The following is a 12,858-nucleotide window of genomic DNA, read 5'->3' as shown; positions in this document are numbered from 1 at the left end:
GAGGTATTACTGCCAAAGAAATTCTCTGTTGGGTAGGCCAGTTTCGGCACCCAGATTGTACTTTGATATTGCTTAATAAGAAAACCCTCAGATAGCTGCACTGGTTTCCCACATTGGGTTTTTTCGGGGAAATTGGTCCAAAAATAATGGTGTCATATGGTGTGATTGTTTCTGTTTCTTTCAGTTGTTGATTTGTAATATGTTGAGCATGCACTAGTTTTTATTATCAATATTTACATTGTAAATAACTTGTTAAGTAACGGAACAAGTAGGTAGGAATAAATCAGATAAAGTGCATGGAGGGTTTCTAACTAAGTAGACTTAGAAACTTCAACAGCTTGAGGGTTAGTTGGAGACACACCAAATTGATCAGTCAGTTCGATTTTCTGGAGCGAGGTTTGCTGAGAGAATTGAACCAATGATCTGTTGCAGCGAGGGCCAATTCAGCATGAGGCCGAGAATACATAGCAGAGAGTCAGAGACAGTGCCAGAGAGACAACGCAGAGCTTGGAAAGGCTGACGGAAAGGCAACTGGGACTTACGCAGAGGCTGAGGAAGCTAATGTGGGTGACGCAGAGAGCCAAGTGGCTGACGCAGAGGCTAGTAGAGCTGACGCGGGGCCAAGAGGTAGCCCTAGAGATTTTCGTGGGGTAGACTGGAGCTGAGAGGGTGACGCAGAGCAGTGGAGAAGCTTTCGCTGTCCAGCTAAGGAGCTGCCATAGTTACTGTGGGATCGATCATCTGGTGACTGATCAGCCGGAATATCTGTCTCCGAGGAGAGGTACTTCTGCCGAGATCATTCTTTGTTGGGTGAGCCATTTTTGGCACCCTAGTTGTATTCAGAAACTGCATAATAATAAAACCCTCATATCTGCTGCACCGGTTTCCCTACATTGGGTTTTTCCGGAGACGATTGTCCAAAAATAATGGTGTCCCTTGTGTGATTGTCTTAGTTATTTCAGTTGCGGATCTATATATGTGTTAAGGATGCATTTGTGTTTATTTTTGGTATTTATATTTATAAATAACTTGTTAATGAAAAGAACAAGTAGGAGAAAATAAATCAGATAATGCAGTAGGGATTTCTGAAGTGTCAGACTTAGAAATTTCAACATAAGGGAGGGCTTATGTCATCATCCTAGCCCTTATAGATGGATTACAAGCATCATCGATCCACTTGGAGACCTAGGAGGATGTCCTTCTGCCCCCACACCCATTAGGGAGCACCACATGTGATTTACTTGGAAAACAAGGGGCCAACACCTTGTCCACTATGTTTGGAGTCCAGTCTCTCACCATGGCACACTTTAGACTTCATTAGGCCTTCTCAATGGCTCAATGACTCATAATATTGATTCTTCTGCCCTCTTGAGAGGTTTATTTTTATGTTATTGAGCTATCTTGGTGGGATTGTCACCAAGGAATGTTATTATTGCACATTATTAATTATTTGGGGTTAAATAAGACAAATTAGGCTATTTGAATCCCTTATTGGATTGTATAAATAGATGAGAGGATGATTAATTTCGCTCATCATCACTTGGATTGGATTAGTATCTCTCGACGGATTTTCACACTTTTTGCTGGGATTACTCTTTGGAGCTCTCTTGATGAACTATGATGTCTGGATTTTCGCTATTGTCTTTGGAGCTTCTTTCTAATGCGAAATTGATGAATGGATATACTCTCCCTCTCATGTAAGTCGAATTTTTGATGATATTCTTGTTATCTTACTTATCAAATGCATGTATCTTGTTATCATTATTCTTGTATGGGTTAATGTAATGCAAAATTCTTCTGGGACCTTGAATAAGTGATTAAATGCATGCGTTGACCTTTGAGGGATTGGGTGAATGTTCCTAGAGGCACCTCTTAGGTTGAAGACCTTGGAACTTTATCTCTTTCGCAAATATGAAGTATAAATCCCTATTGACCTAGTTGCTACCCTTGGAGAGGCTAGCAAAGATCAATTAGGGCTCCTTAGCTCACGAAAATTCTCGATCTATGTGTATCTTGACTCCATTAAGCCCAAGCAATAAGGCACTGATCCTCGTATCCCTTTGATGGTCAAATTTACCTCTCTTTTCTTCACTTTTCCAAATTCTAGGGCTAACCCTAGAGGGTCACCTAGGGCATCAAGCAAAATTCATTCTACCCATTCAAAACCCTTGAATTTTGGTCCACTACTGCGCTAGGGTTATCTCTAGAGGTCCTCCAAATTTCAAGCAATTCTGACGGTTGAATCCCGAGATATAGCAAGCCCTAGCATCAGGACCAACTCTTGCCCTAGGGTGATTTTGGGTTAGTGTCCTCATTGGTATAATTGCATCCAAATCTCAAAAATAAAATTAGTTTTTTGATCCTATTCCCTACCCTAATTAGGTCAAGCCCCTCATTGGGTGATTAACTCCATACCCTTGACCTAGTTTTGGGTCCATTTGATTCTCTGTGGTCCTGTAACTTTGTAACTCCAATTCCACAAGGATTACGTAGAAGTCTCTCATCCATAAGGATCCTTGGGTCTAGGAAGCCCCTTGTTAAGGCATATCCTTGAAACCCTAGGATCAAGAATCCTCTTAGCCCTTCCTAGAGAGCCCAACACCTTGCTTTTGAAGCAAGCAAGCTATCTAATTGAACCTTAAGATGAATAGGCCTTAGGAATCACTCCTTATCCTCTCATTGATCCATTCATTTAGTGATTCCCCTTATATCGGGTCTCCTCCCATCGGTGAAAGTTCATAAAGAGCAGGGAGCCTTACCTTGACCTGGTAGTTGGTCTATAGGATCCCCTCCTAGGACCCTTGCTAGTTTGAGTGATAAAAGGGCTAAGGAGATGCTCCACCATCATAATTAACTCCAAATGCTAAGGAGAAGCCTCATGAAGTGCCTCAAATTGCTTCCATGTCCAATAACCATGCTTTGGATTCCCTACATCATCCTCTCAAGGGGTAGAGGGGTAACGTCGCACCTTCTCTCTCTAGCATTGGGGCTCTAAGACAGAGTACGAGTCCTCCATTATCATCTTGTGGATGACCATCATCATCTGGATTACGAAAGAAAGAGTACAAGTCCTTTGTTGTCATTTTGTGGATGACCATTATCATTTGGACTACGAAAAAAGTACCGCCCATCAAGTAGTGTCAAGGCTAGGTTGCAGGCATCTTGGGTCACTAGATACAACACCAAGTAAGAGGAGCTCAATGTTTCAGCATATGGGGGTGCTTTGGGGTGTCAAACATCTCGTGGAATCTTCAAAGTGCCAAACGCTCTACTTTGGAGGGGCCACACTTCATTCAAATGGTCATCACTATCTAGAAAGTGTAAAACGATTGGCCATGCTATGTAGTGGAGTGTTATAGGGTACCCTCGAAGGCCTTCCTTGCTATGTGAAGAACCACCTGGAAAAACCATCTCAAGATCAAGTGACAATCACCAATCATTAGGGACAATGACCATAGATGCATCATAGTGGACCATACTTTATGCTCGGGGGCATAATACCACTTCAAACCAAGATCACCTTCAAATATCTAACTAGATCAAGTGCCATAAAAGTGTTCCCTCCTTGTGTTAGGGATGGTTGGATGGTCAACCCTATTAGGTGTTTCCAACCCCTAAGGGGAAGTCACAAGTCCTAGGTCAACTCTTCAATCCATAGTTGCTTGTGATAATAGTGGCAATGTAGGAGGAATTGAGGGCAAGGTGCCATGGTCATGGAACCAATTGATGGAGTTCCAACATCTTGAGTGTATAGATGTAAGGATGGAGCAATCATGGAGGCATGAATTTCACCTTTCCTCGACCTACCTTTTCCACCTCTTTGGTGCACCTTTTACTTCTTTTTGATAATGCTTTGACTGTAAACATAGCTTAGGAGCCCAAGCTTGCTTTTAATGATTTAACATTTCTTTACCCTTGAATGATGAGACAATTTATTGCTTATTGGAGTTGGGACATGAAAGAGTTCCTTTATTATGTGATGGAGCATCAAGTGCTCAAACAACAAGGTGATGGCTAATGAGGGGAGTAGAGCTCATGTTGGGCTTTCTCCCACATGCTAATTAATGTCGTGGCCATATATTTCATTTTAACTTTCTTTTTCTTTCATTGTGGCCATTCTATGCTTTATCATTCTTTTACTTGCATCAACCTCCAAGGCAAAGTTTCTAGCCCAAACTCAAGGAGGAGGATAAAAGAGTGCCAATCCCAATGAATCAATGACCACAAGCCCAAAGAATGGAGATGAAATATAGGGAATCATAGAAAGTGGTAAGTTGGAATATCATGGACATGCTACTTCAATCCAAAATATGCCAAGTAGTGCACCTCCTATGACCCTTCGGCCTCAAAGGAAATCCCACTGGACTAGGGTCAAAAACTAACCTCCTTGGTGAAGTGAGAGAACACGTTTACAGTCAAGATTCATCAATCATCTAGATCACCTCTTTATTCATGTTAGAATGCCCAAAACATTAAGTAAAAGCACATGATTGCAAGATAGTTAAAGTACTTGACGAAGGATGACCCACATTCCTTCAAGAGGAATGTCGGATGGGAGAGATATCTGACCAATGCAAATGGTGGAGGGTCTTGGGACAATGTCATGTACTGAGCAATTTATGACTGCTGGCTGGTTGGTTGTCCAAAGGAGAAACAATTTCTCCTATTAGGTTAACCACATTTCGGTGTGTAAACAGTTCCAACATATGTAAAAGAAAAATATAAAAGTTGTATCTTCTTCTTATCATAGATAAAATTACATCTTAATGATTGCCTACGAAACTCTTCTTGAAAGAACATATTGCAAACCTCGGCATATAGTAGGTTTATCTCAAAATCATATGTCCTAATGTATGGGTATTTCTGTTCATGAAATTATTCTCCATTTCCATTTAAGAGGTCCTATAGATTTTTCCCACAAGAGCATCTTGAACTATAGAAATGAAATAGGTCATTTTGCCTCCTTAACATTGGGTACCGTAAATGTACTAAAACTCAATTGGAGTTGACAATTAGCATTTAGTGGCAATGTCTCAAAAATGTTATAGAAAACCAAAGCAAAAGCTAAATATGTAAACATGAAAATTCCCTCGGTCTTTTGAATTTTGTCAACTGGTGTGCTATTTCATGTCAAATTGTCGATTCCCTATCAAGCATTTTCTCCCTATAGAGGGTGTATTAGATAATTATAGAATCCTCTCCAACAAGTCTGCCAAATAATCATGCCCTTTTCTTGTAAGGTCCAAACATGGTTGACATTAGCATTTGGTGGTGTTACGGTATTACCCCTTCTTCCGGCAGAGGTACCTATAGCAGAATTTTCAACAAGACTTGCAGTTTTTGAGTCAGCCTACACAAAGACCTGGAGGCTGGAATCAGAAAAGTTGTACAAGCATTCAAAGATGTTGTAAGTGGTGAAAGTCATGACATGAGGAGAAGATGAGAATGATATTAAGGCTAGAGTATGACATAAAATACCAATGCTCAGCAGCTGGAACTTCACGTGGCTGGCAAGAACATGACTTATGCATGTAGTGGCACATTCTAGTATGAAAGGCCATTTGAACCAAGAGAACAACATGGAATATGGGTTGTTGGATATCCAAGTCTTATGTTGGGGATCTCAATTGTTTTGTTATGTTGGGGCCACTCCACCTAGAAGTGGAAACAAGGCCTAAAAAGTTGTGGGATGGCCCTGGAAACAAGGCAGCACAAAAGGAGTTCTTTGACACCCATTTGGCTCCTCTCTACAGAATAGAACAACTCATCTTGGCTGTTGTTCCACTTTCATGAAATAGCCCAGTTCCGAGAATTGTGACAGATGGGGATTATCTTGGCTTGATATCTCACCATTTGAGAGAGCTGTTAATTCATCATTTGCAGGTTTGTTTCAGCACTATTGGACAGCCAACAGCCCATGCATTGTTCCAGCTTGGTTCCATCCTTAAAACTAAGTGAATAGAGGCATTTGCAGGGGATAATTAATTGCAGATTGGATTCTCTTCATTAGCCAAGTTCCAGAATTGTCCTTTGTGGTGGAAGCCTAAGCAATTCCAAGGAGGGATACACAGGAACAAAGTTCTGATCCAAATCTCTCTGAAATCATTACGAATGGGCCTCTTGGACACTGTTTGATGAGCATAATGTCAAGCAGTTTCATCTTGGAATGATCATGGAACAGTATCAAAACTCTAGAATTGCATTGTTGAAGGCGTAGCAGTAACAAGTTAAACAACAACAATAATATATTTGTTATAACAGAAGGCACTCATGGAGGTCATATTACATCTGTTCACACATAAATTATGGTATGTAACTACACTTATCAACAGTGAAAAGAGTGCCTTTTGAGGGTTGTTAAGAATGCAAACAGGAAAGAAATGTCAGAGTTATAAATCATTTTACTGGCAGTTGATCTATGCATAATGCATATTTATATATGATGGAGAAGGCTTCCATAAGTGTCATTCCCTGAATGAATATGACACTGTCACTATAGCGGATTTCCAACAGGATGGGTGGAAGTCCTTGAGCAAAAATCTTTTGGTTTATAACAATGTTATTAATTTCATTGGACAGTGGCATATGAAACGCTGTGGTGGGTTATAGGGGCATATTTTTGAGTCCGGGTTTGGATACCAATGCACCAAAAACAATGAGCTAAGTCCTATGGAATCTCCGCTACCACATGGATAGGTGGTGGTCCTTGCGATCATCTCCAAATGTTCATTCGTTCAACTCATCCAAAGGAAGCACTAGTGGGTTCAAGGATGTCGGTGCAATTCTACTTTTGGTTTAGCAGCCTGTTGCCACACAATCTAGCAGGGGTCCTAGGAGGGGTACCTAAGGGACAACTACTACTAGACCAAATGACAACAATGTGACAAAGACCCACTGTCACCTCGGTCAATGTCCCTTGCTCTTTACAGACTTTCACCAATGGGAGGAGTCCTGGTATAAAGAAAATCACTCAAATGATAGGGTCAGTTGCAAGGTATAAGGTGATTTCCAAAGCCCATTCAAAGACAAGACTCAGATAATGGCTTGGTTGCTTCAAAGGCAAGGTAATGGCTCTCCAAGAAAGACTTATGAGGAGGCCTAGACCTAGGGGGAAGGATACTAAATACAAGGGATACTCCTAAATCAAGACTTCCTTAAGGGGGTGGGAAAGACCTCTCTTAGGGTTATGTAAGATAACAATCATGTAAAGATTTGGGACCACAAGAGAGACCTAGGAGAATCCAAGCGAGACCTACGATCTACAAAATTTCAAGAGGAATGATCTTCAATGAGATATCTAGGTCAAGCAAGGATAAGAGAGGTCAAATAATGATTAACTTCCACCGAGTTTTCAAGAAAAATGACCTATGGAATGTCGCTAACCAAAGAAGCTTAGGGGTAGAATTCAATGCTTGAACTAGGGCTTATGATTTCTCCTAAACTAGCCACAATAATTGCCTCAAATTTGGGGGATAGGTAGATGACTCACCAATGCAGTTGCCTACCAACTCGCTGTTAAAGGCACACCTCCTAAAGCAATTCACACTATGCCCTAGATGACCTTCTAGGGTTAGGGCAAAAATTTTGGAAAAAGGTGAAGGAAAAGTTTTGAGGATTGATCAACTAGGATTAGGATCAGTGCCTTGACAATTGGGAGAAATGGTGTCAAGATTAACTTTGATGAAAGAATTTGACTCTACCAAGGAGTCCTATGTAGCTATTGCTAACCCTAGGAGGTAGAAACTCGACTACAAGAGGAATTTATAATTCGTTGGGCAAGGAATGATGGAGTTTCGAGGATACAAGATGAACAAGCCTCTAGGAACATTCATTCACATCTCCTAATGAGTAACACATGCAATATTTCATTAACCCAATGCTTTTCATGAATGTCACATCAAATTAGGGCACAAAAAGATTATGACAAGATATACCATGCATTAGACATGTAGCAACATAAAGATATAGCATAAAAATACACTTACAAGGAAATGTGAGTCTATCCATCCATCATAATTGCATTAAGAAGCTCCAAGACAAGATATCGAAGATCCAAACATCAAAATGCATCAAAAACTACCAATTTTGTCCATCAATTGTGGGTCCAATTTCTTTTTACAAGAGAAATCTCGATCCAAATGATGATGAGTTACAAATGGGGCTCTCCTTGTATTTATATGAGCCTTTAGGAGTTTGATTTGGTCTAATTAGCCTAGTAATCCCCTAAACATGACTTTAATGTGCAAAATAACAACCCTATTGGTGATAAGCCCACCTAATATCTCAAAAGTACAAAATAAGCCTTCCTAAAGAGGCTGAAATGATAAATAATGGTGTAAAGGGGCCGTTGGAAGGCCTAGATAAGTCCTCCATGTGCCAAGATGAAGAGGAGGGCTCTCAAATTGATGACCAAGGGGTGGCCACTTGGTTTCCAAGAAAAACATCTGTGGTGCTCCCAATTGGCTGTGGGGCACAATGAATGGTCTCATGGGTCTCCAACTGGATCAAACATGTCGTTGCTCCATCAATAAAGGGCTAGAATGATGATACAAGCCCTCCCATGTCTCTCAGGATGAGATAAAAGCCCGCCCAGGTTCAGGATCAGTTGCCAAGTGTCAAGTGTAAGTATGTGGCCGGCTAGGCAATGTGGTCCAAGTGCATCATCATCTCTGTATCACTGGGGTATGAGCAAGCCGTGTTTGGTGATGAAGAAGCCCATGGCATGGCAATCAATGCTTTGTTGTGGAGGAGGCCCATAGCTCTCAATGCTCACCCTACAATTGCCATCATGACCCTCTGGAAGGCTTAGACCCCGTATAGGGAGACCAAGTCCAAATGGAGACCCACCTGCAATCTTGTATAAGATCCAATGCATCTCCTCACCTTCCAATACAACAATTCATTAATGCAATTGAATAAGCTTGCAAATCAGGGGCAAAAGTGGACACTTCATAGTGTAGCATGCCTTTCCAAATGCAGGTACATGTGTTTCCTTGCTCAACTAGAAAGGTTAATAAAGGGCCCTATTAGTTGGTTTCAACCTCTAAGGAAGTAACAAATCCATGGTACATCCGTCGAATGGCAGGTGTCATGTGAAATGATAGTGGAACGAAGTGGGGCAACAGGGAGGGCTCCAAGTCACATGCCATGGTACAAGGGTAGCTATAATGAGGGAAGCCCACACATGGGTGTATAGATGTATGGAGGGAGAAATTGTTGAACATGAGTTACCCCGAACATTGTTTTGCCTCCCTTCTTCATATGCCTTTTGCATTTTTTTGATTTTTTCTTTCATTTAATTGCTTGGGGCTCCTTGGGATGAGAGCATGATGTGCATGATAAAGCTTTGAATACCCCCAAAGGCTGGGCAATCCATCACCCACCAGGGCTTGGGACAATCATGGGCTCCTTAATGATGCAGGGGGTTCATAGGGGCCCTAAGAACCAAGGTGATGACCATAATGATAAGGTGTAGAGCTCATGTTTGGCTTTTGCCCATGTGCTAAACTTGTATGTCCTGGCCATCTTTTGTATTCTGTGGTACATTCCCTTTTCTAAGTGGCCAAACAATGTTTTTAAATTTCTTTTAAGCTACATCAACCTCTAGGGCATCATTCCAGGCCCGACCCAAAGTGTGGACTGTTGATTTCTGGTAGCATTGAAAATGCTCTAAGTCTAAAATTTTGCAGGGAGGCTTAGGCACATGTATTCCAAAGAACCTAGAAGTGTTTTGGGAAATTCTACCCAGAAACAATTTTATTAAAATAATTAATTATTTTTAATGGGACCCTAACTCTAAACTTAGGAAAATAAAATAATTAATGGGTATTAATCTAACTGTGGGTGTAACTTCTAGAAGAAGACGAGGATCAAGCACAAATGATCTTAGCCATTGGTTAGCTTCTAATCTGGGTTGTTGAATGTTAACGAGAAGATTATTTAAGGAAGCTTGAGGGTCATTTGGAAGACACACAGAGAGTTCAGAAGTTCGATTTTCTGAAGTAGAGCAGAGGAGTTGCCAGGAGATTTTCGATAGTGGGCTATTGCAGTGAGGGGAAGGGATAGTTGGGTTGGAGTATCTTCTCCAGGACCTAGGATAAGCAACAGAGAGAGGTAGAGAGACAGCGGAGGGTTGACGCTGGGCCATAAGGGTCCATGTCTAGGTTGATGCTGAGCTAGAAGGTCTCACGTGGAGACAATGCATGTTGGTTTGGGGTAGCATCGGATGTGCTGTAGCCACGAAAATTGGTGGAGATGCTAAAGCACATGAGATCTCCAATACCCAGAAAGGGTTTGGGCAGATTCTAAACAGTTTGGGAGATATTAAAATAATTAATATTTTTAATGGAGTCCCTAAGTCTAAACTTAGGGAAAATAAAATATTAATATGTATTAATATAAAACTGTGTTAGAATGGTCCAAAAGTCATGGATCAAACCAGATCTAATCTTAGCCGTTGATTAGGGACTTAATCTCGGTCGTTGATTTATCAATGAGAAAAGTATAAGAGGAGGCTTGAGGGTCACTTGGAGAACACATTGAGGGAGACCAGTCAGTTCAATTTCTGGAGTGGGGTTAGTTGAGAAATTGAACCAGTGGTTTGGAGAGTAGTTAGGAGGCAGCAAGTACGGAACAGAGAGACGGGAGATCAACACAGAGGTAGAAAAGGCAGACACAGGGCCAGAGGAAGCCACGCAGAGGTAGCAGAGACTGCGCAGAGCTAGCAGGGCCTTTGTCATCCACGCAGAGGCTACAGGAGTGACACAAAAGGCCAGAGAGGTTGCATAGAGTCTCAACAGGCTGATGCAAAGGGTTTCAGGTCACGCAGAGGTTAGTAGGGCTGACGCTGGGTTCAGAAGAAGTGCTGGAAAAATTTGTCTATTTGTGTGTAAACCAGTTTGGCACCTTGTTGTACTAGAAAATTGCTAAATAATAAAATCCTCCCTTGCTGCACCGTCTTCCCCTATTGGGTTTTTCCGGGGACATTAGTCCAAAATAATTGTGTTAATGTGTTGATTCTTGTGCATATGTTCCTTCTTGTATTACGGTGTGATATTTGCAGTAGTATTTATTTTAATGTTTATTGAAGTAATTTCATGAATAACTTATGGTGAAATAAGTAGGAAAAGTAAATCAGTTGTTGCAGTGATAGAATTTTCACAACGCAGTCATCCAGAGCAGAAGTTTGAGTTTTGCAGAGGAGTTGACATTTATGAGCCAGGAAGGCTGGAAACTGCCCAGAAGGCAAGACGTTTCCAAGTCGAGCTGACGCAGAGCCTTTTGAGGCTGACGCAAGGCCTACGCAAGGCTAGCGCGGAGATAGCCGGGGATAGTTGGTTCAACTGCTGGAATAGCCGGGGCTTGCTGGGTAGAGTGAGGTAATCTCACTAAGTTTTTGTGCCAGTTTATTTTCTCTGTAACTGGATTACTGGAAGGGCATCCAAAGCTGTATTTAGAAACTACTACTTAATAATATAAAACCCTTAGATTTGTTGCACTGGTTTTCCCGCATTGGCTTTTTCTGGGGACATTTGTCCAAAAAATACTGTGTCACTTGTGTGTACCTTTCTCTATTATTCTGTTCTTGTTTTGGGCTAATTAATTAATTAAGTGAAGGTTGCAGTTGTATTAGCTTCGATATTTGCTGTAGGAAGCAATAGATAATTTGTTTCAGTAATTAACAGATAGGAGAAGTTTAATCAGTTGCTGTAGTAGTTGATTCGGGTGGGATTCTCGAATTTTCACATGGTATCAGAGGATTGCAGGTGAAGCAAGAAGAACAGAGCCAGAGAACCCAATGCTGAGTAGAAGTGGCAGATCGAAAAAGCTGTAGGAGGTAATAGTTCGAAACCCCAGTGGGTTTGCGCAATCCTAGCAGGAGGGCTGATTTTCGAGGCAGTGTCTCTCTGAGTGAGTCGACAGAGAGGAAGGACTTGCAGTTCAAAAGTTTGTCGGGGCAGAGGGAGTTGCGTTGAAGCCTAAGTGTGAGGAGAAGCTCGTGGGACGCAGTCTTTTCTGTAGGCTGTTTTACTGGGCAAAAAGACGTTAGAAGAGAAGGAAGAAGCACGGTTGAGGGAATTTATTCCTCAGTAAGACTTCTCGCCAATAAGTCCATTTCCTTTTTGGCTGAGCAACAGTAGTAAGAACCAGAGAGGAGATTTTCGACTTTTGTGGCAAAGATGGCAACCAGTGGATTGAGGGATCATGATAGGTTGGACAGAGCATCCAACTATGTCATTTGGAAGGTTAGAATGCCATTACTTCTAGATGAGCATGCCCTTAAGACATATGTCGACAACGTGGTGGCTATGCTTGTAGATGCAAATCCGTTGAAGAAGTACCGAGCTGAGATGGCGAAGACGAAAAGAATGATCCTTGATGGAGTGAAGGATCATGTGGTCTGTCACATTGTTAGCAGAGGGATTGCTAAGGAGATGTGGGACGCATTGTCTACGTTGTATCAGGGATCTTCCGAGCAGCGGAAGATGTACTTAGAAGCTGAGATCTGCTCAGATGCAGAAGGGGGAGCTTGTGGATCCATTCCTCACGAAGCTCCAGGAGACCATGATGAGTTATCTGCTGTGGGGTCTACACCTCAAGACTCATAGTTGGTTAGACTGGCCCTCAATTCTGTCTCAGATGAGTGGCAAGTCTTTGTCCAGAGTATCCTGGGCAGAGCGATTTTGCCAAATTGGGATGAGATGTGGGCAGCTCTCAAACAAGAGGAGCTAAGGAGAGACTTGGTCAAGTGCAAGCTTGATGGAAGCAACAAGAGTGGGTCGAAGCCCACGGAGGAGGAGGATAATGCAATCCTCGCATCGAAGGGGTAAGCCCAGCGAAGGAGGAGGATAGATGAAA

Source organism: Pinus tabuliformis, chromosome 2_2, assembly GCF_031772625.1.
Source record: "Pinus tabuliformis cultivar Carrire ecotype Pingquan chromosome 2_2, CPIR1, whole genome shotgun sequence".
Taxonomy (NCBI): domain Eukaryota; kingdom Viridiplantae; phylum Streptophyta; class Pinopsida; order Pinales; family Pinaceae; genus Pinus; species Pinus tabuliformis.
The sequence above is the reverse complement of the archived record's forward strand: the minus strand, read 5'-3'. Positions refer to the sequence as shown.